Source organism: Tamandua tetradactyla, chromosome 3 (assembly GCF_023851605.1).
Source record: "Tamandua tetradactyla isolate mTamTet1 chromosome 3, mTamTet1.pri, whole genome shotgun sequence".
In the NCBI taxonomy this organism is placed as follows: Eukaryota; Metazoa; Chordata; class Mammalia; order Pilosa; family Myrmecophagidae; genus Tamandua; species Tamandua tetradactyla.
The window spans coordinates 58,732,053-58,758,224 of record NC_135329.1 but is presented as its reverse complement, the minus strand read 5'-3'; the positions used below and the strand labels follow the sequence as shown (position 1 = coordinate 58,758,224).

Here is a 26,172-nt window from a genome sequence, read left to right as displayed (position 1 = left end):
CCAGTTTTTCTCTTTCAATAATTTAAATATATTTTCCTACTGTCTTCTTGCCTCCATGGTTTCTGCTGAGAAATCTGCGCATAGTATTATTGGGCTTCCCTTGTATGTGATGGATTGCTTTTCTCTTGCTGCTTTCAAGATCCTCTCTTTCTCTTTGACCTCTGACATTCTGATTATTAAATGTCTAGGAGTATGTCTATTTGGATCTATTCTCTTTAGGGTATGCTGCACTTCTTGGATCTGTAATTTTAAGTCTTTCAGAAGAGTTGGGAAATTTTCAGTGATAATTTCCTCCATTAGTTTTTCTCCTCCTTTTCCCTTCTCCTCTCCTTCTGGGACACTTACAACACATATATTAATGCGCTTCATATTGTCTTTCAATTCCCTGACTCCCTGCTCATATTTTTCCATTTTTTTTCCTATAGTTTCTGTTTCTTGTCGGATTTCAGATGTTCTGTCCTCCAGTTCAGAAATCCTATGTTCTGTCTCTTGAAATCTACCATTGTAGGTTTCCATTGTTTTTTTTCATCTCTTCTACTGTGTCTTTCATTCCCATAAGTTCTGTGATTTGCTTTTTCAGACGTTCAGTTTCTTCTTTTTGTTCTTTCCTTGCCTTCTTTATATCCTCCCTCAATTCATTGACTTGGTTTTTGATGAGGTTTTCCATGTCTGTTTGTACATTCTGAATTAATTGTTTCAGCTCCTGCATGTCACTTGAATTGTTGGTTTGCTCCTTTGACTGGGCCACATCTTCAATTTTCCTAGTGTGATTTGTTATTTTTTGCTGGCATCTAGGCATTTCATTGCCTTAATTAGTTTATTCTAGAGATTGCTTTCACTTCTTTTATCTAGGGTTTTCTTGCTGGATGAATTTGTTTTCTATCTGTCTTTGGACATTCCGTTCAGCTTTATCTGGACATTTAGCTTAAGTTTTGTTTAACAGAGGAGAATTTTTCAGTTCTTGTTTTCTTGTTTCTTGCCCTGCTTGTGTGGTGTCTTTCCCCACACACACACTTAGGAGGGTCTACTTAGATATTATAGACCCCAGACAGACTTTCCCAGACCAAACTGGCCTCCTATCAGGAGGAAAGAGTCACCTTCATCGGTTTTCCCTGAGAGTGAGACCCAGCAGGTTGAAAGACATTCCTGTGAAGTCTCTGGACTCTGTTTTTCTTATCCTGCCCAGTATGTGGCGCTTGTCTGACTGCAGGTCCCACCAGCATAAGATGATGCGGTACCTTTAACTTTGGCAGACTCTCCGTGATGGGGGCATGGTGGAGACAGAGGAGAGGTTGTAGGCTGGTTTTAATGGCTTCAAATTACCAAGCCCTGGTGTCTGAATTCCTTGATGGAGGGATGCCACTTGGGTGGGGCTTCATCCCTTCCCTGGGGAAGGCACAAGCTCCAGATAAGCCCCCCAAAGAGATCACTTCTGCCTATGCCTGGGGCAGTTACACCCTGAAAAGTCCTGCTGCTGTATCCAGAGGCAGTCAAGCCTTTGTAGATACACAGCCACAAAAACCTCTGTTTCCTTCTTTTTTTTTTCCCCCTTTTCTGTCAGTCCTGCCCCCTTGGCGCTGGAGCAAAAATGAGCAACCTCCACTTTGATCAGGTTCACCTAAGCTGGGGGTCTATTTTCAGTAGTCAGAATTTGTTAATTAGTTCCACAATTGGCGTTTCATTGTGCCCAGTCCCTGCTGCTGGTAAAGTCCTTTCCTTTCCCCTCAGGAAGTGGCCTGTGGGGGAGGGGCACTGGCTGCCACAGCTTTGGGAACTCATCATTCTGGGGGTGCTCACAGCTGGTCCAGCTGGTCCAGACTGGGGTACGCTGTGTGTCTGGTCACTATCGTGGCTCCGGGAGCTGTTCTGTACTGTTTCTGATTATTTAGTAGTTGTTCTGGAGGATGAACTAAAATGCGCATGTTGTTAAGCCGCCATCTTCACCCAGAAGTCCCTTGAGAAGTTCTTTACATTGGTTGACTAAGGAAGGAAAAACTTGGGCCTGGCTTAAAGACAGTTCTGTGTGATAGGTAGGCACCATCTGAAAGTGGAGAACTGAAGCATTAAAACTCTTTTTGTCATTCAGAGATGAGAAAGAGGTCACATGCTTGCTACAGAGATATAGCAAAGTTGTCTCTGTGAGAAAAGGCATCTGATGTCCTGAAAAGTCTAAAGTGTTACAAAGCTGCTTGAGTCTGGGGTGGAAGGAAGCCTTGGGAAATGTATAACTTTTGACTCACACAAGGAAGCAGATGGCTCAGCTCCTGCTTCCTCCTCTCCATTCTTTAGTTACATACTTTTACTTTCTTTACCTCCCAGCCCTATAAAATAGTTACATTTTTTTACTTTCTTTACCTCCCAGCCCTATAAAATAAATCACGCTGAACTTCTTGGGATCTTTGAGTCTCCATTCAAGCTCACAGTCCTACCTGGTACCAACTTTAACTATATCTTTGTCTCTTGTGTTTCTTTCTCAATCCCTATCACCTCCCTTCAGTCCCGACACTGAGCTGCACTGGTTGCCGCATGCTTTCAAGGATATCCCTGAAAGTGGTAGAAGTATGAGCAGTTGTTATGGTTGTTAATTTTGTTTAGAAGGAGAAATGACCAGATATGTGATTGTATATGGATTTATAGGCTGTAGGAAAAATTTTCAGTCAGGGACTTGGAAACACTGTAACTGGAAAACAGGTGATAAGGTGGTTTGTTGTAGAGGAATATGGGTAGACCTTCCAGAATGGGTAAAAAAAAATAAAACCATGAATATATACGATCCATTTAAATGATCAGAAATGGGAGTCTTTTGCACGGCAAAGTCATAATAATAAAGTAAATGGTATGACCCATTTTGTGGATACAAGTCAGCATCTTCAACAGTCACTTCTATGACTTCCCAACAGATACAACAATGTAGTTGCCATAGTGGCAGGGATGCAGAGTATGGGCTCAGGAACACACACTTACACTCACCAAGGCTGACTTGGCTACAGCCTCTGCTGAGTTCCCAATCTGCCAACAGTAGACATCAACGATGAGTCACTGATATGGTACCATTCTCCGAGATGATGTGACAGCATCTCTAAGCACAGCTAAATTTACAACCACCCAGGACAGAAGTCATCTAACACATTCTTTTGCAATTCTGCTGCTGGCATGGGAGGAAGCAGGACAGACTGAGAGATACAATAACTCTTAGAGTGGCACTGATCAGTTTGTTAAAGGATGGCTCTTCCCAAGAATATGGGGAAATACGTGGGGTACTGACACAGGTTTTAGATTAGAAAATTCAGATGCTAGACTCCAGTTCTGAAACCAGCTACAATTTTAACCAGCAAGAGAGTGGATGGCAGCCTCTATTTCAACCCCTCCTCTGGCAGACGTGAAGGTGTGGCTAATTGAAAGACACAGTAAGTTCTTGGGTTGGTGGAGGACAGGTTGCTGAAGTGAGCCTGTTACCCAAGAAAAGGGGGCATGGCATGGCCAAGTGCAATTCAAAGCTGTTGCTTAGAGAATTCAGATCCTAGGGTCTGGAATCTGAGTAACAATTTCAACCCACCAAAGTCAAAAGCAGCTGGCAACATCTGCCTTAACAATGATTCTGGCAGGTGTGGAGTCAGTTGAGAAATAATGCACAGAGCCACTTTAGGACTGTGGGAAAGAGTTGGCTTACAACCACCATCTGATGAACATGAAAAGGAAGCAAAGATTCAGGGAGATGTCATAGAGAAGATTGGCATCCTTCTACGTCACCTCCCAGGGCACTTTGGAATTGATCTATGATAACTTTGTGGGTCCTGGGCCTGTTTCAACTAGGAAAAAATAACTGTAACAGGTTCTTTCTAGGAGGCTCTCCTCATAGAATTAATCCTCCAGACAAAAGTAGATTGAGATAATAAGATATGTGTCAAAAATATATAGCAGCAGGCGGGACACAGTGGCTCAGCAGGCAGAGTTCTCGCCTGCCATGCTGGAGACCTGGGTTTGATTCCCAGAGTCTGACCATGTAATAATATATATATACACCAGCAAAATCACACACACATACACACAGACAAAGAAAGAAAGAAAAAACAGAACACATCAATATTTCCAGAACAGGAAGCGGAAAAAGGAATTTTGTACTGGAAGTAAAACTATTGCCCAAATAGTGCAATCAGAAAATACAAAACAGTCCATATATTCAGGTCAAGAATCATATAATTATTTGTTCAAAATATTTTATTACATAAATGGAAGCTATTCTAAAGGTACAGAATAAATTGAACCAAATATCAAAGAAGAGCTATAGCACTAATTAATTCAACATGAAAACCCTAAGCAAGACAGATACATTTTCTTCATCTCTTCTATATGCCTTTTATTCCCATAATTTCTGTTATTTTGTGATTGCTTTTGAATTCCTTTTTATTCTTAACCTGCATCTTCTCTATATATTTTATATCTTTTTTTTTAGAAGAGCCTAAATACCTGTAAGAAATTACAAGGCACACCAAGAAACAAGACTACATGGCCCAGTCAATGGAATACACCAGCTATTCACTGAGATATGAATTGAAAGAAGTAGGTAATGATGTCCAAACAAATATAAATCAATTCAAGGGGATGAAGTAAACAGTGGAAAAGATATAAAGGATATAGAGAAGACATTGGATGAGCATAAAAAGGAATTCAAAAGCAATCACAAAATAACAGAAATTATGGGAATAAAGGGCACATTAGAAGAGATGAAGAAAAAATAGACATACAATAGGAGATTTGAAGAAATGGAAGAAAGGGTATCTGAAAGAGGATAGGACATGTAAAATTTTACACAGAAAAATATATATCATGGATGTACCACATGGAGAAGAGAGGAGAAAAGGTGCAGGAAGAATATTTCAGGAAATAATGGTGGAAACTTTATGAACTCTTATGAAAGGCATCAGTATACAGTTCCAAGAAGTGCAGCATACTCATGGCAGAATAAATCCAAATTCACCTACTCCAAGACACCTACTAATCATAATGTCAAATGCCAAATTAAAGAGAAAATTCTGAAAGCAGCAAGAGAAAGTGAATGATAACTTGCACAGCAACTACAATAGGATGAAACTTCTATTTCTCGTCAGAAATCATGGAAGAGAGATAACTGTGATATGATATATTTAAGACACTGAAAGAGAAAAACTACAGAAACCAATTCCTTATCTGGAAAAACTGTCCTTGTAAAAGGAAGGAGACTTTAAAATATTCTCAGATAAACATAAGCTGGGAGAGTTTCTTAACAAGAGACCTGCCTGGCAAGAAATACTGTACGGAGTACCACAGTATGAAAGGAAAAGACAGGAGAGAGAGAGTTTTGGAGGAGAATGTAGAGATGAAGAATGCCAGTATGTCTAATCAGAAAGGTAAAAACTGAGAAAAAAATCATATACTAAATATAAAAGCCCAAACGTAAAATGGTTGAAGAAGTTATCATCTTTATACTAATAATACAGGCAGTTAATGGATTAAACTCCCCAATCAAAAGACATAAACTGGTGGAATAGATAAAAAATATATATGATCCATCTAACACTGCCTACGAGAGACGCACTTTAGATCAGTTGTGACCAACAGGTTCAAAGTGAAATGTTAGAAAAGGATATTCCACGCAAACAGCAACTAGAAAGATCAGAAGTAGCTACAATAAATAAGGCCAAATAAACTCCAAAAGCAAGAATTTTAAGAGCCGAAAGTGACACTATATATTATTTAAGGAGGGAATCCATGAAGAAGAAATAACAATCATGCACATTTATGCACTTAACCAGGTTCTGCCAGTGTGTGAGGCAGACACTGGCAACACAGTACAGAGAAACAGATGTCTCCAGATTAAAATTTTGAGACACAGTACACTCCTCTCATCAATAGACACAACATTTGGACAGAAGATCCATAGGGAAACAGATAACTTGAATAATATGATAAATGAACTAGAGTTAACAGATAGATACAGAAAAGTTCACCCCACAACAGCAGGATATATATTCTTCTCAAGTGCTTATGGATCACGCTCCAGGATAGACCACATGATGGGACAAAAAACAGGTCACAACAAACAAAAAAATTTGAAAATATACAAAGCACATTCCAGGAACATAGTGAGAAGAAGCTATAAGCCAGGAACAGGAAAATGGACTAAAAAATTTACAAATATATGGAAGTTAAATAACACACTCTTAATCAGTAGGTCAAAGAAGAAAGTACTAGAGAAATCAGTAAATACTTCACAATGAATGGAAATGAAAACACAAAATACGAAAACCTATGGGACACTGCAAAGGCAATGAAGAGAGAGAAATTTATTGGTTAAACACCAACAGTAAAAAAGAAGAAAGAGCTAACATAAAAGACCAAACTGTACAACTGGAGGAACTAAAAAAAGGACAGCAAACTAACCTGACAGTGAACCTAAGGAAAAGAAATAACAAAGATCAGAGCAGAAATAAATGAAATTGAGAATTTTTAAAAATGGAGTATCTACAAATACAGAAGTTGGTTCTGTGAGAAGATCAATGTCTATCTCCCGGATAGACAAAGAAAAACAGACAGAAGATGCAAATAAATAAAATCAGAACTGAGAGGTGGGACAGTATTATTGATAACACAGAAATAAAAAGCATCAGTAGAAGATAATATGAGAAACTGTATGCCAAGAACTAGGCAACTTAATTGCAAAAGCTATGATGACTCTATGAGAAAAAGAAGACCTCAACAAGACAAACAAAGAATTTAAAAATGACATGAAAAGCCTCTTAATGAATAAAACCAAAGACCAGAAGGATTCAGAGGTGATTCTATGAATCACTGCGATAAGAATTAAAACAAATCCTTTTCAAACTCTTCCACAAAATTGAAGAGGAAGGAACACTACCTAACTCATTCCAGTATGCTAATATCACTCTAATACTGACATAAGACAATGATACTATAAGGAAAGGATAGAGGAACCACATTTACTTAGGGAGAGAAATGCCCTGGGGATGCTAAGAGAAGACCCACAGCATACAGAGACAAAGCCACTGGATTCAGATGCTGAAAGCAATGGAAGTGGGAGCAAGGACCAGCAAACGCAAACCTTGTGCCTTCCAAGCTGGCACAGGTGTCTCAGATGCCAGCAGCATTTCTTCAGAGGCCAGGTGTTATCCAGTTAATGCCCTAATTAGGACATTTTCATGTTATTTTTCACATAAAAGAAAAAAGTTGATTGTGATCATAAAAAATATTCATTCCTTCTAGCTTCCAATTTTCTGCAGTAGCTCGAAGGAAAAATCTGAGATGACAGAATGGTAACCCATGACAAACTATGGGACTTCCTATAACTACTTGTTGAAGGATGCTTTGAAAAGTAATTCTTGTTTGCTTTGTATATATGTTATATTATATAATTAAAAAGTAAAAAATATACATAATATGAAAATTACACAAATACCTCACAATAAAAGAAAACTATAGTATAATATACCTTATAAATGTAGACACAATATCCACCACAAAATACTAGCAAATTGAATCCTGTATCACATAAAAAATTATATGGCCTGTCCACATGAGGCTGATGCCAGGGATACATTGTTGTTATAACACCTATATATCAATTAATATATTATATCTTATCAATAAAATAAAAACCATTATACCATGATCATCTCAAAGATGCATAAAGTATTTGACGAATGCCAACATCCTTTCATGACAGGTATACTCACAAACTAGGAAAAGAAGGGAATTTCTTCATTCTAATGATGGTCATCTTTGAAATACCCATGTCTAATATCACACCTAATGGTGAAAGCACTAAATGGTTTCCTTCAAAGATCAGGAACAACACAAGATGTTTGCTCTCTTCACTTATATTCAAGGTTTTAATCAGAGCACTTAGGCAAGGAAAAGAAACAAATGCCAGTCTGACTGGAAAGAAGGAAATTTATTCTATTCAGAGATGACATGATTTTGTATGAAGAAAATCCTAAAGAATCCCCTACAAACTACTAAAACTAATGAGTTCAGAAAGATACAAGATATGAGATCAATCTACAAAATTCAGTTTTCTTTCTTTGTGCATGCAATGAACAATCAAAAAGTGAAATCAACAAAAAAATTCCATTCACAGTCACATCAAAAACATAAAATTATTAGGAAATATTGTAATGACATAAATGTAAATTTTACTTTCAGAAAATTAGAAACCCTGATGAAATCATGTAGCTGATCAAAATAAATGAAAAAAAAATCCTCTGATCATCAATCAGAACACAAAATACTAAGATCACAATATTTCCCCACTTGATCTAAAGATTCAATGAAATCCCTATTAGAATATCAGTGAATTTATTCATATAAATGAATTATAAGACTTCATACTCACATACAAAAGGATTTTGGGTGCTTATCTCACAACATTTAAAGAACTTAAATGGATAAATACCTAAATATTAGAAAAAACTATAAAAATTAAAGGAAAAAATGAGGTAAAAATTCATGAACTTGGATTTTGCAAAGACTAGTATAAGAATGACAAAGAGTAGAAAATAAATAAAATTGGACTTCATCAAAAACAAAATCTTTTCTATTTAAAAGGAAAACATCAAGAAAGTAAAAGAGAACTTAATGGGAGAAAATATTTGCAAATCATTTATCTGCAGCGAGAAGTAACTAGAATATGAAATGAACAATAGAATACAATAATAATACTAACCCAATTTAAAAGTTACAAAGCATTCCAGTAGACATTTCTTCAAACATTATGCCCAAATATACAAAACCACATGAAAACATACTCAATATTAGTCATTTTGGACATCAAAATCAAAGCGACAAGGTACTATTATTTCATAACCACCAGAGCGGCTGGAATTAAAAATTCAGGCAACAACAAATAAACACTGATGGAGGAATCGGAACTCTCAAACGCAGTGTGTGGGAAAGAAAAACTTTGAAGCCACTCTTCATCCATAAACAATGAAACATCAAGTCGGCAAATGACCCAGAATTCTATTTCTAGGAATACACGCAGCATAAATGGAAACATGTGTCCATGCAGAATCCTGAATACTAACACTTACAGCAACCCTTGTCATAATATTTGAAACATGTGAACCACATAAACGTCCATCCCTAGACAGGCAGATACACAAAATGGTGTCTATCCACACAGTTAAATAATTTTGGGAATAAAAAATGAATATTCTAAACTGATTGTGGTGATGATTATACACATCTGTGAATTACTTCGAACTATACGGTTTATATAAATGGATTTTATGTTATGCAAATTATCTCAATCAAGTCTTTATATTTTTCAAAATGAAATATAGATACATACCACAATATGGATGAACCTTGGAAGTGAAAGAAGCCAGTCAGAAATCATTACGTGATTTCATTCACATGAAAAGTCCAGAATATGGAAAACTATAGAAGAAGAAAAGGCATGAGTGATTGCTCAGGGGATAAAGGGTATGACACGTCTCTTCAAGGTGATGAAGACTTGTAAAACTGACCATGATAATGGTTATGCGAATCAGTGAAAAGACTACTGAATTATGCACTTTAAATGGGTGAACTACATGGTATATGAATTTTATCTCAATAAGCTGTTTACAGAAAATTAATGTATTTAAAAGGTGCCTTCAGAGAGTGACATCAGTGGGGTTGGCAGAGTCGATAGTCTCCGGAAAAATGTTGAAAAATCAAGCAAAAATATCAGATGCTAGACAACAGCCAACTTTTATAACAATGAAGCAAACTCTGAACCTAAGAACAACAAACTGGCAATTTAAAAACACTAGTCAGGGAGGTGAGGCCCAGGCCAAGAGCGAGAGTGGGGCTGGTGTTGAGTAGGCCGAGACCAAGGCCAACGCCTGTACCTCCCGCCCCGTCCTGTCCTGTCCTGGAAGTGATTTGAGGTCTGTCCGGCACATCCGCAACGTCATGCCCCGCAGCTGCAGCTTCATCAGCCTAGGTGGTGTGGTGCGGTCTGGAAGGAGTGGTCGCTACCAGGGACAGCGAATACAGGGCCCGGGGCCAGTGCGGCTGAGGGTGAGGGCCTACGCGGAGGGACAACCATCGGAGGAGGCAGAACCCGGAGAGGGCTGGGGTCGGGAAGGTTAGGATGGAATTACTGGAGGGGTGTCTCTGGGTTCAGGGAACTGGATGAGCAGGTGGGCAGCGGGGACCCTTCCTGGGCCTGGCCCGTGGGCCTTCTTGCCACAGAAGGAGATGAGCTCCAACAAGCTACCACTTTATATGGAGTGGCTAGACGTGAAATCTGGCTTTCAATTGATCCAGATCAAAACAACTTGGGCCAGGCCGTGCAGCATCAAGAGCCGTGGCCCGGAGGCCTCTTCTGGACCAGGAAACTCTCCACATGTAAATGACTTTATGGGAGAAAATTTAACACAGAAGATAATGTTACTTTTATCAAGTGGTTGTATGAGCTGTTATCAGTTCCAAAACTGGAAATCAGCAGGATGCAGGGCTTTGATCCTTGGAAGTGAAAGGTTCAAAAAAGAAAAAGGACTGCTGAAAAAGAACTTAATGGGAGAAAATATTTGCAATCATTTATCTGTTAAGGGAAGAAACTAGAATATGATATGAATAATAGAATTCAACATTTAATACTAACCCAATTTAAAAGTTACAAAGCATTCCAGTACACATTTCCTCAAACATTATGCCCAAATATACAAAACCACATGAAAATACACTCAATGTTAGTCATTTTGGACATAAAATCAAACCACACTGTGCTACTATTTCCTAACCACTAGAATGGCTGGAACTAAAAATTCAGGTAACAACAAATTCACACTGGTATAGAAATCAGAACTCTCAAACACTGTGGGAAAGAAAACTTTGAAGCCACTCTTGAAAATACTGGGACAGTTCCATAAACAATGAAACATCAAGTCTGCATATGACCCAGAATTCTATTCCTAGGAATACACACAGGATAAATGGAAACATATGTCCATGCAGAATCCTGAATAGGAATGCTTATAGCAACCCTTGTCATAATATTCCAAAACACCTGATCCACATGAACGTCCATCCCTAGACAGGTAGATACACAAAATGGAGTCTATCCACACAGTTAAATAAATTTGGCGATAAAAATGAATATTCTAAATTGATTGTGGTGATGATTCTACAAATCTGTGAATATACTAAAATACTTCGAATTATGTGGTTTATATAAATGGATGTTATGCTATGCAAATTATCTCAATAAAGTCTTTATACATTTTTCAAAATGAAATATTGATATTTCATATCTGCTAGAGAAAAAAGAACTTTTCTCAGGAGATGATTTGTAGTTACCCTGGATACCACTTTATGACGTGGTTCAAAGAATATTATATTCCTAAACAGAGCACCTGGGATTAAATTGGTTTCCTAATTCTGTAGAAAATGTTCTCAAAGCACTAGCGAAAAACTGCTGACTGTATTTTACAACTGACGCGACAGCTGAGATGCTAGAAGAATGGCGACCTTTTATGTGCCCTTTTGATGTAACAATGTATCACTTATTTTAAAATAGTTCTTTCTACTTCCCTTCCTCCAGAACTTCATCTTAAAGATTTTAAATTTGTGTTGATGAATAAATTGTGTTATTTTTTTCTTCTATTTCTTTTTTGCCTGCTGAATTGTTAAGACCAAATAAGCCTTGATATACAATTGACTTGTTCATTATATGTTACATAGAAATAAAACACTATATGAACTGCAGAAATAGGTTTAGCAAGACTTTGTACAGATTGCAAGCTTTTATAAACCAACATTGTGTAATTTTTAAAGATTCCCATGTAGCTCTTTATTATAGTGGTTTTTCGAATACCTTTTTGCGTGTGCTTTTAAATTATTTTCTTGATCCTTTCATGTTATAAAAGCTGAGATGTGGGGGGTTTAACTTCATTTATCATTAGAGTGTCAGGATTTCAATGTGACTTTTTTGTATGCATCTCTAAATGCTAACATCACAAGTTTGACTATGACCAAGAGATTATAGAATGCAAGGTATTTTCTAGGGTGAAATAATTCACAGTTGATGAATGTCATCTTGGAGCACAGCTTGTACAGTCTCCCTTAAAGGAACACTACAATATATTTTTACTATCTGCTACTGAGTGACTCTATACATATCTAAGTATGGCAGTGGCCCTGGTACAGTATTTAAGTGTCAACATCCACAGGTGTGATCCCTATATAGAGTGGTGTCAAACTGTTTATTTCAATTGTATATCTACTTTAAAACTCAATAAATGAATTGTTTAAAAAAACTCTAGGAAGATGTAGTGGCATTTTTACTTGCCCTTGTCCAACCACTGTCCCCAGCTCAGCAGAAGTCTTGTGAATGGTAGACAGCATTCATATTGTAGAACCCTTGTCACTGGTTCTGGAGAGAGCAGTGTGGACCTTGTTTTCAAAGAATTTTCATTTGGGTTCTAATCTGTTGCATTTAATTGTCCTGTTGATTTTGTTATTTTTAGTTTATTTTAATTGTGGGAATATATAAACAATATAAGCTTTCGTATCACAACCACTCCCTAGCCTGCCATTCAGTGGAATTAATCATTTTCACAATATTTTGGTATCCTCACCCTTCTAGAACTCTCCCTTTGTTATGGTCAGGTTCATGGGTCAACTTGGCCAGGTGGTTGTGTCCAGTTGTCTGCTCAGGCAAGCACTGTACTGTCTGTTGCTATGAGGACATTTTGTGGACTTAAATCATGATTATGTCAGCTGTATCTATAGCTGATTGCACTTGTTATCAGCTAACGGATATGTCTTCTGCAATGAGGGATACTTAATCTAATCAGTGGAAGGTTTTTAAGGAGGATTCAGAAGAGACAGTCATTTTTCCTGCTTCAGGTAGTGAACCTTTTCTGTGCAGTTTGTCCAGACCATTTATTGGAGTCACCAGCTTCACAGCCTGCCCTAGAGATTTGGACTCTTCCATCCTCACGTTTGTCACACCAGCCTCTCCATGAGTTCATTGCGAACTTCCTCAGAGTTACCAGCTTGTGGTCTGCCCTGCAGACTTTGGACACTACATTCCCATGGTTACATGAGACACTTTTATAAATTTTATATCTATGGATATCTCCTACTGATTCTGTTTCTCTAGAGAAACCTAGCTAATACAGCTTGGTACCAGATTGTCTAAGAAACAGAATCTTAAAAATGGATTTTTATGATAGGTTTTCATCTCTGACTGGACTCAGAGACACTAAGGACTCTGTTTCCCATAATCTGGATAGCACTGACCATCCATGGGGTGAGTTGGCAAAAGAGATAGTCAAAATATCATCAATGGATTCTTCTGGTGCTTCGCTTGTACAATACCAGGCTCTGGGGGATAACGTTTTTGACACCTTTATGGAATTTTGTGGAAATAGGAGGTATAGAGATGTTGGCTGGTTGTTGTTAGATAAGCTGAATAAATTAAAGAGGGAAAGGAATGGGCTGAAGTCTTCAAATGAGAAGCTTACATGTCATATGATAGATGGAAACATTTCTATGAGTATCCTGAAGGAAAATTTTATTTCCTGTAGCTGCAGACTTGAGATCTCTGAAAACCAGGCTCAGAATCCCATTGTTAGTGTAACAACTTTACAATGTAAACTAAAATCTCAGTCTTGCATAGTGTCTGACGTTAAAGTGAGGGTACTGATTGGAAAGGACTAGGACCCTGAAAAATGGGATGGCAAAATATGGATTAATAATGATGTCAGTGGAGCGGTTGAAACCCTAGGTCATCCTGAGTCCTTTCTAGGTAACCCTGTAATAGTCTGCCTTGAGAACATAGTCACCCTACCTCCAGCCTGCCCTGAGGAGTTGGCCACCGAACCTCCAACTGAAGGGATGAGCCCTAGAGTGATTAATCTTGTTTCACCCGATGAAACTGCAAATTAATGCCCTAAAGCAAATGACTTGAAAGATATTTCTAATTCTTTTCATGACCCACCCGACCACCCCTCATTTCTTCCAGATGTACAACTAGACAAAAGTCCCAACAGGCCCCAAAAGGTGATGGAAAAAGTGTCACCCATGAGGCGATACATTATACCCCAAAAGAACTGCATGAATTTTCCAATTTATATAGACAGAAATCAGGGATATGTGGCAATGGAATTTAAGGGTGTGGTATAAGGTGTGAAGAATATAACGCTGGATCAGCCTGAATTTATTGATATGGGCCCACTAAGCAGAGATTCAGCATTCAATATTATAGCTCAAGGGGGTTAGAAAAGGCATTAATAGTTTGACTGCCTGGCTGAAGCATGGATCAAAACATGGATCAAAAATATCGAGGACCAAACCTTGATGTTACGTGAGGTTGAAATGCCAGAACTGCCCTGGTATAATGTAGGTGAGGAGATCCAGTGGCTTAGAGAGATTGGAATGGGTTTTAGTTTGCTAAGGCTGCCAGAATGCAACAAACCAGAGATGGATTGGCTTTTAATAAAGGGGGATTTACTTAGTTAAAAAAAATGTATAGTTCTTCAGAAGAGAGGCTGCTAACTTTCTTCTGTGGTTCTCCCTTACACGGGAGGGCACAGGGCAATTACTTCTGGCCTTTGCTCCTGGTTTCTGGGTTTTCACAGCTTTCTCCAGGGTGATTCCTTTCTATATCTCCAAAGGTCTGGGCTGAGCTCTGAGTGTTGAGATGAGGTATGCTGAGCTGCTTTGGCTGTGCTGCATTAAGCTCTGCCATTTGAGCAACCAGCCAATAAAACTAAACATCACTCCTTGCAGAAGGCACTTCCTCTAGCCAACCGCATATGTGATCAGCGACAGATGAGCTTCATATGCCAATGGCTCAAGTCCACAGCAACAGAACTAGGCACCTTCACTTGGCCAAGTTGACACCTGACTCTAGCTACCGCAGAATGTTAGCAAAGCCTGTTCACACCCCAAGAATGTCCAGAGGATGCACCTTTTACCAGAACTGTAAGAAATAAATTTGTTAGACTAGTGCCATCATCCCCGAAGAGCTCTGTGGTTGCCCTTCTCTGTAGGTCAGATATGACTGTGGAAACTGCTGTCACTGATCTGGAATCCTTGAGCACAGTGGGAATGATTGGATCCCGAGTTGGCAGAAGCCAGGTGGCAGCACTTAATTGTCAAAGACAAGGTGGACGTGGTATTATAATGGACAGCAGACTCAAAGTAGGAGTCAAAATAATCTGACTCACAGAGACTTGTGGCATTGGCTGGTAGATAATGGGTACCTAGAAGGAGAATGGATGGGTAGTCTAATAAATTCTTGTTTGAGCTGTAATAAACAAAAGAGCTCTAGGTCAAGTGAACAGAAGTTTAACTTGAATTACAAAAACAGAGAGTCATGGCCTCTTAATCAATTTCCAGACTTGAGACACTTTACAGACCCAGAACCCCTTGAATGAGGGGGAGGCCCGGTTCCTTTGGGGCAGGACTCTATTACATTGCCACAAATTTATACCATTAATTTTCCTCCAAGCCTTCCCCAGGGAGACCAATGGCCTTTTACCAGGGTAACTGTGCACTGGGGAAAAGGAAATGATCATTATTTGGGGGATAATTAGACACTGGTTCAGAAGTGATATTAATTCCAGGGAGCCAAAAACATCACCCTGGTCCACCAGTCAGAGTGGGGGCTTATGGAGATCAGGTGATCAATAGGGTTTTAGCTCTGGTCCATCTCACAGTGGTTCCTGGGATGTATTATGTAGTTATTTTCCCAGTTCCAGAATGCGTAATTGGAGTAGACATATTGAGAAACTGGCAGAATCCACACATTGACTCTCTAACTCATGGAGTGAGGGATAGTGTGGTAGGAAAGGTCAATAAGCCTTTAAGGACTCAAAGGATGCAGAGGTGGTGATTCCCACCACATCCCCATTCAACTCTCCTATTCAGCCTGTGCAGAAAGCAGATGGGTCTTGGAAGATAACAGTGGATTATCATAAGCTCATCCAGATAGTAACTCCAATTACAGCTGCTATTCTGGATGTGGTATCATTGCTTGAACAAATCAGTACATCCCCTGGTACCTGGCATGCAGCTATTCATCTGCCAAGTGCTTTTTTACAATAGCTGTTAGTAAGGACCACCAGAAACAGTTTGCTTTCAGCTGGCAAGGCCAGCAATATACTTTCAGTGTCCTACCAGTGGACAGAACTTCAAGCAGTGCCCCTCCTAGTTGTTCATTTTGCTTGGAAGGAGGACTGGCCAGAAGTACATTTGTATACTGACCCATGGGCTGTTGCTAATGGTTTGGCTGGATGGTCAGGGACTTGGAAAGAGCATGATTAGAAAAATGGTGATGAAGTCTGGGGAAGAGTTATGCAGATAGACCTTTGTGAGTGGGCTAAAAACATGAAGATGTTTGTGTCCCATGTGAATGTGCACCACAGGGTGACTTCAGGAGAGGAATATTTTAATAATCAAGTGCATAAAATTACCTGTTCTGTATATACCAGTCAGCCTCTTTCCCTGGCAACTCCTGTCATTGCCCAATGGACTCATGAACAAAGTGGTCATGGTGGTAGGGATGGAGGTTATGCATGGACTCAGCAACATGGACTTCCACTCACCAAGGCTGACCTGGCTACAGCCACTGCTGAGTTCCCAATTTACCAACAGTAGAGACCCAAAGTCAGACCCCAGTATGGCATCAGTCCCCAAGGTGATCAGCCGGCTCCACATGGTGGTAGGCTGATTACATTGGAGCACTCCCATCATGGAAGGGAAAGTGACTTGTTCTAACTGGAATAGACACATATTCTGCATATGGGTTTACTTTCCCTGCACACAGTGCTTCTGCCAAATCTATCATCCATGGACTTACAGAATTCCTTATCCATCATCATGGTATTCCACACAGCATTACTTCTGATCTAGGAACCCACTACATCAAATTAAGTGCAAAAATGGACCCATGCCCATGGAATTTTCTGCTCTTACCATATTCCCCATCACCCAGAGGCAGCTGGATTGATAGAATGGTGGAATGGCCTTTTGAAAACTGAATTATGGTGCCAACTAGGTGGCAATATCTTGCAGGACTAGGGTTATGTTCTCCAGGAGGTTATGTATGCTCTGAGTCAGCATCCACTGAATTGTTTTGTTTCTCCTATAGTCAAGATTCACAGATCCAGGAACGAAGGTGTGGCAATGGGAGTGGCACCACTCACTATTACCCCTAGTGATTCACTAGGAATTTTTGCTCCCTGGCCCTGCTACCTTGAACTCTGTTGATCTACAGGTTTTAGTTCCAGAAGGGGGGCGCTTCCACCAGGAGAGACAATAACGATTCCATTGAATTGGAAACTAAGAGTGACACCTGGTCCCTTTGGGCTACTTATACCCCTGGATCAACAAATCAAGAAGGGATTACTTTACTGGCTGGGGTGATTGAGACTATCAGGGAGAAATATGACTGCAACTGCACAATGGAGGTAAAGAAGAGTTTTCCTGGAATACAGGAGATCCCCTAGGGTGTCTTTGAGTACAGCCATGTCCTGTGATTAAAATCAATAGGAAAGTGCAACAACCCAATTCAGGAAGGACTACTAATGGTCTGAAACTTCAGGAATGAAAGTTTGTCACCCCAGCAGGCAAAGAACCACGACGATCTGAAGTGCTTGATGAGGGTAAAGGGAACATGGAATGGGTAGTGGAAGAAGGTAGTGATAAATAGGAACTAAAACCATGTAATCAGTTACAGAAACAAGGACTGAAATGCTATCTTGTTCATGTTATAGTGTTTAAGTTGTAAGATATCAAATATAAGAGTGACTATTACCCAAGGATTTGCACCCTACTCTGGGGAAATTTAATGCATTTCCAGCTCTACATGGGACAGTTGAATACTGTTAGGGAAGGAAAAAATGCGTCTGTTATTGTTTTCTATTTAGAGATTAAGTATGGTTTAAGGTGATGTGTGTAGCTGCCAAGTTACAAGGGGTGAACTATCATGGTCAGGTTCATGTGTCAACTTGGCCAGGTGGTGGTGTCCGGTCATCTGGTCGGGCAACCACTGGCCTGTCTGTTGCCATGAGGACATTTTATGGACTGAAATCATGGTTATGTCAGTTGTATCTGTGGAGGGCCAGGAGCAATCAATCAGGCCCAAGTAGGGAAAGTCCTCACAACATTGGGGCAGAATGTCCCCAAGAGTTAAACAATAACCAATGTTAGGAAACTGAGAGAACGGGATGTGTTTTGGCAACAGCTAACAGAATTTTTCTGCTTCTATGATATGCTTGCTTGCTAGCAATTGCAAAACCACAACATGATTTTAGCCTTTATAAGCACACCTTGAAAACCTCTGGGGGCTGCTCTCTGAATCTTCCTTCTTGGAAGTTTGAGGCAGTCGCTGGCCTGCTAATAAAGACTCCACATTGGCTTGCACTTTTGAATTATGTGGTCTCTCTTTCAGTGTCCCCCACAACAGTATCCACAGCTGACTGCATTTGTAATCAGCTAAGAGGAGTATCTTTTGCAATGCGCGATGCTTAATTTAATCACTGGAAGGCTTTTAAGGAGGATTCAGAAGAGACAGTCACTCTTCCTACTTCAGGCTGTCAGCCTCTTCTGTGGAGTTCGTCCAGATCTTCATTGGAGTTGCCAGCTTCCCAGCCTGCCATATGGATCTGGACTCTCCCATCCTCAGCCAGCTGTCCAGCCAGCCTCTCTGAGAGTTCATTGTGGATTTCATCAGAGTTACCAGATGAAATCTCTCTGGAGTGAACTGGCACATGCTGATCTTTCATGTATTGTTAACAACTCAGTGCAGTTTTCAGCCATACTGGGAGGCCAGCCATGATGAGACTTTTTCCCATGCTCTTTTGGACCCTTTGTACTATGTTAGTGGCAAGGAAAATTGCCTTTTGTGGACTCCTTATACTGTGCAATAAAGGGATAATATTCTGAAAGTTTCTATCATGCCCTGAACCTGTGGCCTTCTGCTACTCTTCCCTTCTCTTATGTTGTGTGCCATTCCACAATCTGAGGGAAATGTTAAAACTAATGAGAAGGCTTTATCAGGCCTCATACATTTATACTCCTCCACCACCCACCTTGAAATTTATGTTCTTGTGGCGAATCACATGTTTATGCATTATGTATCCAACATCATAGATTTGCGATTACGTTTTATCAGTTTTACTTTTATTTATTACAGGAGTAAAATGTGGTACAAGCCAACAATACAATGATACTTTAATTTATATTTACACACATCACCACCCTTTCTAGAAACTTTTATTTTCTCATACAGCTTTGATCTATCTTCTACTGTCATTTCCCTTCATTTCTTTATAATCTATTATCTGTTTTAGGGCTGGTTTAATATTGACAATCTCCCTCAGCTTTTCTTTATCATAATATTCTTTATGTCTCTCTCATTTTGAAAGACAGCTTTCCTGGCTATAGAATTCTTTATTGGCAATATTTCACTTTTAACACTTTAAATATATCATCTCATTGCCACCTTGACCCCATTGTTTCTTATGAGAAATCAGCACTTAAATTTTCTGAGTCTTCCTTAAATGTGACACATTGCTTCTAATGTTTAGCTTTCAGAATTTTCTCCATATCTCTGGATTTCAACATTTTCATTATTAATACTTCATCATGTTAATTTTGGTTTACCCTGTCTGGAGTTCACTGGGCACCTTGCATGTACTTACATGACCTTAGTTAAATTTGGAAAATGTTCAGCTATTAATTCTATGAATAGTCCCTCTGCCCATTTCTCTCCTTCTCCTCCTTCTGGAACTCCAACAGTGCACATATTGGTATACTTAATGGTGTCTGACAGGTTCCTCGGTGTCTACTCCTTTTCTTCATAACTTCTTTCTTCTCACTGTACACATGATTCTCATTGTTTTATCTTCATGCTTATTTTTCCTTTGGTCTGCCAACTCCAATGTGCTCTGGAATCACTTTAGGAAATTTTAAATTTGGTACTGTGTCCTTAGCTCTGTTTGGTTGATTTTCATAATTCCCATATCTCTATTGATAATTATTTTTGTTCATCCATTGTTTTCTTGATTTCCTTTGTTCTTTACCCATGTTTATCTGTGACTATTTGAGCATATTTAAGAACATATTTTTAAAGTATTTCTCTTCAATATTCCAGGCCTGATACTCATAGTGGATGCTTTCTATTGCTTCAATTTTCTTCTTTGCCTGTTATGTTGTTTCCTCTTTCTTTCAAGTTTTGTAATTTTTTATGAAACATGCACATTTTGATTTTTTAAGCTGTTATCACTGAAATTTAGGCACTGAGGCATCTGCTTTGTAAGATTTTATCCTGCTAATGTAATCGTGTTGTCAGTAAGGTTTCCATGAAGTCCAGTAGCTTAAAAAAAAAAAAAAAAGGAAACTAGAACACAATTTTTTGTGTGTGTTATTTTCCCTGCATAAGTACTCTCCTTCAGAGCTTATTCATACAGTGAGTTTAGAAAATAGCTTGTAGCCTAAGAGTAGGGGCTCCCTGATACTGATTTTTTTTAGCTCATACCTCTGGACAAGGGCATGCCTTTGTTTCCCTAAGAAATCCCCCTTTTGCATGGATAAAAATGTCACCTATCCCTGGAAAGCCTTCCTTATTGTTCCAGGAACTACACAGTATGTCTTACAACTATTATTTCTATTTCCTAGACAACCAAGACATGGCTGATGACCCACAGAATTCAGATGAAGAGCTCTGTGAGCTATCTTTTACAAACAGAGTGAGTTCTTGAATGATGAGTCTGAGGGTTCCTTTGTCAGTTCCTCATGCTGCCACCAGAGAGAATGGACCAGGCATCCATGTTCTCACTGTGTCCACTAGGGTTACTCTGCTCCTTTCAGAGTCAGGGGAGGGAATCATACTGGGATTGCAGGCAAGCACCACAACAAGCTAATGAGGGAATGTAGGAGGGGCCAGGTAGCAGACCATGAGATCATACTACTTTTAAATGATCTTTTTCTTGATTAAGTGCTCGCTCAGCTACAGCAATTTGTTAACAGTTTTCTGGAGCTTTAAGAAAGGTGTTTCTGCCAGTTCCTCATGGTTGTTCAAAATTATGGTCTGGAATGGAGCCATCAAGTAACTCCCTTACTGGTCTTGATGAGAGTGAGGGGAAAGGATTTTTTAGGTGAGACACTCATGATAATTAAATGGTTAGGAGAAAGTCACTCAGTTTGGAGATACACATGCTCAATTTAAAATGTATATCATTTATCTCATTTATCTTTTGTTGTATAGCGAATGAACCCAATATGTGAAGATTCAGGACAGCAATAGTCTACTGCACTCATGATTCTTCAGATGGGCAATTTGGGCTGCTGCTGGTCAGATGCAGGTTCAGATAATCTAAACTGATTACACTTATGTGTCTCCAATCAGCTTCAAGGTCTGCTAGATATCTCTCTACAGGGTCTCTCACAATTTAGCACCCATTCATTCACATTCATTGCCATGATTCAAAAAGCATCAAAAGAGAATCCAAATGCAAGACCTTTGAATTCTGGATTTGTATCAGATTTTTTACTGTCCCATTGATCAAAACATTCAAAACGGCAATCCCACTTGAGGAGGCAGATTATTCTGTCTTGATATAAGGACCACTTAATTCACAGTGGAATGGTACATGTACATAGAGAAAGAGTATTTTTTTGTCTCCAACTACAATCAGTAAAAGCAATTAAATGTGTTCCAAGTTATGGTAAATCATTTCTTCATTGCAATGGAATACACCACAGGCTTTGGGGGCATTCTACAAAATATGGGTCAGAAAATACTTTAACCAGGAAACTATGTTTGAGTCCACTTTGGAAATATAAGGAGAAGGTTGGTGGGAAATGCCCCAGGAATTTCAGGAAAGCCCGAATACTCCCCTGACGTGTAGAGCAAAGTGAAATAAGGCATGGTGATGGAAAATTCTGATGAGATAAGGTGGAAATCTGGGGAATCTGTGCTAGATTTATGAACAAGCAGGCCCTTCCTTTGTTCTGTTCTGCATTGAACCACTTGTCTTTGTTCTATACTTTGAAATCATAAAACCAGCTGGCCTCCACAAGATGAGAGATTTTATTTGCTTCTAGTTATCAGGCTTGCACCTGCTCTCCACTTGCAACTTTCTTAAATCCTTCCTTACATGTGTTCTATGATTTTCTGTTTCCTTCTCTAAATGGACTCCAGAATAAATATTGGGGTTTCACTCAAGCAGAGGGCAATAGAATTTTACTGGTGTGCACTCCTGAAGTTCAATGAAAGGTAGAATTCAGAGGTCCTGAGATCAGTGCTTTCATGTGGAGCCATCATAGTAACAAGCGGAAATACTTGGAGGGGCTAAAGACCTTCACAAAAACATTTCCTGCATATCAGAATCAAAACATGAATGATGGCAACTCCAGAAATCATATCACACAGTTCAATTCTCCACTGGATGTCTGGTATGGGGTGGGGGGGATGTATCCTTTTGGCAGACATTCATTCACTCAATAAATGGATATTGGGTACCTATTACGTGAGGAACTTTCTTACTTTCTAGAATTGCAAAGATGAGGGAATCCTCATCTCATAGTTTCCTCCTATATGACACAGTCATTCAGAGGATTGAAATTTGGAATAACCATGTGTTCTAGTTTGCTAGCTGCCAGAATGCAACACACCAGAGACAGATTGGATTTTAATAAAAAGGGGATTTATTTTGTTGGTTCTTCAGAGGAAAGGCAGCTAACTTTCCACTGAGGTTCTTTCTTCTGTGGGAAGGCACAGGATGGTCTCTGCTGGCCTTCTCTCCAGGCCCCTGGGTTCCAACAACTTTCCCCGGGGTGACTTCTTTCTGTGTCTCCAAAGGCCTGGGCTGAGCTGCGAGTGCTGAGACGAGGCATGCCGAGCTGCTTAGGCTGTGCTACGTTGTGCTCTCTCATTTAAGCACCAGCCAATTAAGTCAAATGTCATTCATTTGTCCTAGCCAACTACAGATGTAATTAGCAACAGACGAGGTGCATGTACCATTGGCTCAGGTCCACAGCAACAGAACTAGGTGCCTTCACCTGGCCAAGTTGACAACTGAATATAACTACAACACTATCTATCCAGATCTACAAGGAGGGCTTGGATGGAATTTGCATTTTGAGCATTCTGAATCTATAAAAAAGGGAAATCATCTAATCTAGACATACTAAGTAAACTGTCAACTAAAGTATAACAGTAACAGCCAGCACTCACATGGTCTTACTCTTTATCATCCACACGTTATTCTGTGTCTTCATGTGTTTACTTATTTCATACTAATGACAACATTGAGCTGGATAGAGTACAATATCTTTCTCAGGTGATTAAAGCAAGGAATGGGGAGGTCAAATGTGAAGTCCATGAATACCTGGCCAGTGAAGTGTACAACTGAGATGCGAACACAGGGGCTAGGCTGAAATCAGCCCTTTTCAACACTAAGGGTCACCAAGTCAGATGAACCAAGGGAGTTGAGTGGAGGGAAGAAAGTCTTGTCGTCTGATAGTAGAGCCTGGCTGAAGACTCAGATATAAGGAGAATGGAGAGGGGTTCAAAGAGGATATCATGTTACCAAGTTTGGAGAAGTAGGATTCTACCAGAATCAGATGAGAAGTTTGGGATACATAAATATTCCATCATGTTTAGTTATTAATTGCAGCACTTCTGTTTCTCTCCCACAACTGATGGCATCTTCTTTGAGGACAAGGAAAAGTTTCTGTTTCTTTTTATTATATAATCTCACCCCAACCCCCTGCCAACTGCAACTTAAACTGTTGCCATGCTTTTCTAATTGTTGTCTTTAGATAAAACTGGGCCCACGGAACTGAGCTATGTCAGTGATGATGTCACACAAGGGTTCCTGGAAGTCTTGGTGCTCACTCAGAATCCAGCTGCTCTTCTGGGATGTTGGTGATCTGAGATCTCCTTGTAGAAGAGTGACTTTGGATATAGACTGCCATATTCAGGACTAAATCTGAGTCTGCAACTCAGTAGAGGCTGGGACAGAACTTACAATTGGGAGGAGTGATACAGTCTTTCAGAGACAGTTCTTTTAGGATCACATTCACCCAGAGAAGATGAAACAGCAATATGGGAAGAAGGGACCTTTCTATAAAACTTGAGGTAAGAACAGAAGTAAAATTGTCTCTGACTGATGGGAGCTGGGTCATGAGGAGTCTGACTGTTCTGGTCCAGATTTCCCCTAATTTTTCTGGGACCTGATTTATCCTGGCCTAGAGCAAAGATGAAGGACTTCGAGTAAGGGGAAATAACTCATTAAGGCTTTCACTGTGAAAGCATTTCTGTCACCTAACAGACAATTAAGAACTTTGTGCAGTATGAATGATGAATGAAGGAATAAATGATTAAGCAAACACAAGAACCATACTCTCTTAGGAATTTCCAGGATAGGTAAAAAATTATTCCATTATGAGTTCTGAGAACTAACTTCTTTGCGTAGATGCAAAGGGAGGAAGTGGGCAACTGAGGCAGAAGGGTGAGGGTCAGGGGGACACTGTGGTATTTTTGGAGTACTTCAATGTTATTACATTTTCTAATGTGATTAACTGTGTCTTTTGAAGGATTGAAGAAAGAGATAAAACATATAAGGAGTAAAAGAAAGAGAAAAAAGTAAGAAAAAAATTTTAAATGACAAAAAAGAAAATAAAAAAGGAAAAAACATATTAAAAAATAACATATAAGGAGTTATGTGAGTGCTTGGTGTGATGGAGCCATTACTACACAATCACCCAGCCATCCAAGTCCTGTGAGCTTTGCTGTTTTCAGTCAAAAGGGTTTTGCAGACCCCTCCCTCCTTAGCTTCAGGGAAATCCATGTCATTTGTCTCCTACCTACCTCTTTCCAAGGAAAACATCAGGTAAAAGCATAGCCTTGCTTCAATATAACAGTTTTAATTCTCACTTTACTCAACCTGAGCTTCTAGTGTAAATCCTTTCCCTAGGCCAATTTTCTTTGCTCACCCACCCCTTCTCCACTTCTCTCATCTATGCACCTGCAGTGGCCCAGCCAACCTTCCTGCCAACTTCATAGTCTCTTCCCACCTCTTATTACCCCATGAAAGGTAGGAATTCCTCCTATCCAATGATTCCAGATGGATTTCAACACTTCACCCACCCTCTGCCACCAGAGAATTAATGTGTCCATCATTTTTTTTAAATACTGAATCATTTGATCTTATCCTGAAGTATATAGAAACCCACGGGCTAACAATCACACACCTAGATGAATTCCCTTGAGGCTTTTGCATCATGAACATCCCTTGTGAAGTTTCATCATCTGATCCTGAAAACACCCATTTAACAAGGATATGCTAATAGCAGTTTCTTTTCAGGGAAAAGCAATTTTCACATGAAACTATTGTTTGGTTAAGCATGTTAAGTAAAAAAGGTATAGCTAAAAGCCAAAACAAATTATATGAATTACTTTCTTCAAACATGATTCCTTAATATAAGCCCTCCCTGAAAAGAGTGTGAAAACAGATTCAAAAGAGGTGACCATTTCTCCTATATCAACATGTACACCCTAAATTTGCTCAGAAAATCATTTTTGAAGATACTTCTAACAGAGGAGTAATACGATTAGGAAGTTCAGGCATATGAGGTAATTTCTATGTTCCAAAGTAGAAAATCCTTTGGATTCCAAAAAAATAAATATCAAAAATATTTATTAAGATGGACAAAGGGGAAAGATGCTACAAGATATGAAAACTACAGCCCAATCTCCCTACTGAACAGAGATGGAAACATTTTCAAAGAAATATTAGTAAACTGAAGCCAGCATTACATTAAAAGAATTATACACCACAACCAAGTGGGGTATAAACCAGAAATGCAAGGATGGTTCAACACAAGAGAATCAGTTAATATAATACAACACATTAACAAATCAAAAGGAGAAATCATATGATATCTCAATTGATGCTGAAAAATCATTTGACAATATTTAACATCCTTTTCTGAGGAAATGTTTCAAAAGGTAGGAATCAAAGGTAACTTCGTCAACATGATAAAGAGCATTTATGAAAAACTCGTAGCCAGTATTGTACTCAATGGTGAGAAGCTGAAAGATTTCCTTGTAAGATCAGGAATGAGACAAGGATGCTCTCTGTCACCACTATCATTCAACATTGTACT

General features: G+C 39.3%; 1 long non-coding RNA gene across 1 annotated transcript in view; it reads left to right on the top strand.

Annotated features, from left to right (window-relative positions):
- The window catches only part of LOC143677346 (uncharacterized), a 61,958-nt gene that overhangs the window by 24,926 nt on the left and 10,860 nt on the right, over window positions 1-26,172 (top strand). The window contains exon 3 of the long non-coding RNA XR_013172519.1: window positions 23,824-24,142. This is a non-coding gene — a long non-coding RNA (uncharacterized LOC143677346). The remainder of the gene's footprint in view (window positions 1-23,823; window positions 24,143-26,172) is intronic.